This window comes from Etheostoma cragini, chromosome 12 (assembly GCF_013103735.1).
Source record: "Etheostoma cragini isolate CJK2018 chromosome 12, CSU_Ecrag_1.0, whole genome shotgun sequence".
NCBI classification, from domain to species: Eukaryota; Metazoa; Chordata; class Actinopteri; order Perciformes; family Percidae; genus Etheostoma; species Etheostoma cragini.
The window spans coordinates 1,289,885-1,294,211 of NC_048418.1; positions in this window are offsets into that span (position 1 = coordinate 1,289,885).

Sequence of the window (4,327 nt, forward strand, 5' to 3'; positions counted from 1 at the left end):
TAGTCTGTCCACCAGAGGACGCTCTACAACGTCCCTGTTAGTGATGGTGTTACATAGTCTGTCCACCAGAGGACGCACAAATTACATATTATAAATATTATTACTACAAAAAACTAATGTTAGGGAAATCTGTTTTGTAACGGGTTTCTGGACTTTAAAAAAAGAAAACATATATTGGCATTTTCGGATTTTTAAATAACCAAATATTCGTATCGGTATCAGCCTTAAAAATCTGTCGGGCTCTAATTGAGACGCATATCCTTAATAAGATGAATATATGTCCAGAGAATACATGTAAAACCTGAATAAAACCAGCACATCCCACATGTCTTAATCACAAAATGCTATATTAAATACAGTTTATTATCTATGTAAGTGTCTGAGTCTCGGAGTATTCTGTTCACATAACCTGGATCAAACACTATAGATGGTCATCTATGGAATAGAAGTGGAATATCAGTTTGCATGTAAACATACTCACTGTAGCAGGGAAATGGGTTGATGTACTGAATGGAAAACAAGGACTGGAATCCTAAATTACCTCTCAGACGGACGAGGTCTGGGATTTACTTTCATAAAATGAAAACAATCAGGTCTCTGCATAATTAAGTACAGTATAGAAAGTTTAATGCTCTGTTTACGACCCTCATGGGGATGAATCTCGCAGCCTCTCAGACTCATGAATTCCCCGTTTGACCCGCTCGGGGACATTGACAGCATTTAGTCCAATGATTGCACTTTGTGACGTCCTATTGTTGGAAAGGACGACATATATGCATGGCTCTGAGGGCCTTTGAAAAGCGAAGATATGCCAACTTTTACAGACGAGAAGCCCTTTTGTGGCACATGCACACCATTAGCCGGGCATAATGGAAGGCCCTCGAGGCTGAGCACTCGTCTTCTGCGTGGGGAATGGGTTTGAGGAGCGAAAGCATGATTTATATGTTGGTCTATTTGTTGAGCCATGGTGTCCTCCTCAAGCTATTCCACAGCTGACAGTCTGATGTGGGGGGAAGACGGACCCAGAAGCAGAGGAGTAGGCAGGAGGAAGCTTTAAAAAAGCCTTTATTTGAAACAGTCCAACAGGAAACAAGGAGCAAAAAGCAAAATCCAAAATCAGGGGAATTTGTTTTAACCTTCTGAGACCGAGACACTCACCCACGCGTAAAAACAGCACCTCTGATTCATAGTTTAATCATTTCTTAACCATAACAGCTAGCGACTCACCAAAAGTTGTGTCTAAAACCTGACGAGTTAGCGGTTACTGAGGTCTCTTCCGGGTCTTTCTAGCCTCTACAGGTGATTTTCTATTGAGCCGGGAACTTCCAGCCTCTTTCAGGGTCGTTGGGCTTTAATAATCCCCAGTGGGGAAATTACAATTTACACTCTGTGTACACACTTTGTTAGAAATCACACACAATACACACACATGCTCAGAACCTCTAAATGCACTAATGGAGAGATGTCAGAGTGTGGGGGGGGGCGCAGCACCCTGATTGGTTGGGGGGGTGCGGTGCCTTGCTCAAGAGCACCTGGGAGTGCCCAGGAGGTGACGTGGCATCTCTCCAACTACCGGTCCAAACTCCGTACTTTTTGGTCCATATGGGGACTTGAACCGGTGATTTTAGATGGAAGGCAATGCTAAAACCGGGTAAACTACATAGGGGAAAGCTCACAAGGGATAAATCTGGATTAACCCACAGGGAATATCTGGAACGAGACAGGAACGTTGACACGACCATGTGGACGAGACAAAAGCATCTGACAAGGAACACAGGGGTTAAATACAAGAGGTAACGAGGCAACGAGGAACAGGTGAGGCGTCAGGTGAACCACATTAGAGCGGGACAATGAGACAGGAACAACGCAAAGCTAGACAAGACTAGACAAGACAGGAAACTACACTATCAAAACAAAACAGGAAGTAGAACAAACAGACACTTACAGGGAAAACACGAGACAGAGATAACCACACAAGACCAGGGGGGGGGGACTGAGATACAAACACAGGGAGACAAGACAGGACCAAAAGACGTGAATAACCCAAAACAAAACCCCAAATAACAACACAGTCAGCTAAAGAAGCTGCTTCAAGGACCAAACGGCTGGTTTTTAATGTTACTTCAGAGCTAGGACACTTTAAACTATAACGGGGGCTTTTTCTAAGTTTTCAGAACAACAGATTATCAGGTCTATTAAAACCCGCCAAAATTAACCACATTTGGCGTTGGTGTTTATATTAGAACCCTGTATGTGGTGTGTAATCTCAAAAAGACCCATATCATCTGTATGTATATGTACAAATTTGAGTATGGATGCCCGAACATCTGTCCAAACCCGGCTCGGCCCGTCAGGTCCCATGGGGTCCTATGGGGTCCCATCGGGTTCAGACAGAGATTTAGAAATAATGTTGTTTGGGTCGGGCTCGGTCCCATGCGATAAGGCATCTTACATTTAAAACTGTTTATGATGTAGGTGGAGCGATCAGCACCTATACTACCTGAAGCTTAGTGTCCTTGTCCGGGACGAGGACCATCGAACACAGGAGGAGGTCTACAGGACCTCTTGGGATTTTGTTCTGTTAGCCTGAGCCATTTTCTTTGTATATGAGTTATGTAATATTCAAAGAGTCAGAGTCTGTTATCACTCTCTAACAGATGTCTCCTCCAACAAGTCTCTCTGAGTGACGTGTCCAACCTTTCTCAGACTGACTGCCTCCAAACAGACGCTGTCATTATGTTGAATGGAGAATTGTTTCCTTCTTCATCCAAATGAGAAGATCTCCCGCCCCTGGTGCTTCTCCTCGTCTCTCTGGTAACACGGCTGCAGATCCACAGTTGTGTTGACACCTCGTGACTTCCCCGCACTTTCCACATGCTGAAGGAAGCCGCCTTTTATAGCAACATTTCACACATTTAGATCACACCTTGATCATTAATAAGACAATTCATGTCCAAGAATCTAATGGAATTTTTAAAGCAAAATATGTACGTATAGCTATAGATATAGCTATACATGTCTCTCGCTCTCTCTCGTTTTTTATATATATATATATACACTACCGGTCAAAAGTTTGGGGTCACTTTCAAATGTCCATGCCCCTCCATTATAGACAGAATACCAGTTGATCTGATTGGGGGGCTGATCTTTAATGCAATATCTACATTTCCCATTATTAGCAACCATTCATCCAATGTTCCAAAGGCACATTCTGTTCACTAATCTGAGATCATTTTTTAAAAAAACTAACTGAGAAAACATTGGAGAACCCTTCTGCAATCATGTAAACACATGATGTAATCTGAAAACGGCTGCCCTGGTTGAAAAAAACAATACTGATCTCAGCTTGTATTCTGCCTCTAATGAAGTGCAATGAAGCTCTCTAAGTGACCCCAAACCTTTGACCGCTAGTGTATATATATATACATATACAGTATACTGTATGGCAAAAAATATTACAAATATTAACTGGCAAAGCTTTCATAAAAATGTGAGATTCTGCTGTTTTTCCTGGTTTCACATGATTATTGATTCATTATAAAGGCTCTTTTTGAGACAAACATGTTCTTCCAAAAGCTGCCTTTTTTAGCTTAATTACCTTAACTGAACAGCTTTGACGTCATTAGAATGATTGTATGACTTTTTCTAGTTGCATGGTGGTCGTCTCGCTTTCCCCTGGTAACTTAAAAGCGGAGAAACAAAAACCAACCTTGCAACTTCTGGCCACATCCAATAATAAATGAAGTTAGCTGTCGACATAATACAGTAAAGCGAGCTGTTTAAATCAGCTGATACACGGTTAAACCTCATCATGTCTTACCAGTGTATCTCTGTGTGTACTTAGTCCACAGCAATCCCACCAATCGGTCCCCAAACGTCCCCGTTAGTGAGGAAACGTCCTCAACATATTCTTTATAAATCTTTACAATCATTCCCTAAAAGAACCAAGCAGAACGGCCTTTAAGCGCAAATCAAATATTGTGATTTTCCCCTCTAGCTTGTTTTTTCCTAGTCTCACATTCCAGGCCTTCGTCCACAGCGCTGCAGCAGAAGGTCTGGCTAGTCCACAAAGCATTCTGGGATGACGGAAAAACATGCTCTGGTTTATTGGCATTTCTTCCAACCAATCACAATCGTTTAAGTGGGTTCTAAGCGCCGGACAGAGCCACGGTGCCGTTGCTAAAAAAAGGCGACGAAAAGATGACGAAAAGACGATAAAAAGGCTAGGTAACAGTTTCTACCAGTGTTGTGTAACCCTGGTCGTCAACAGAAACTCAGATTGGACAGATAGTCTAGCTAGCTGTCTGGATTTACCCTGCAGAGACCT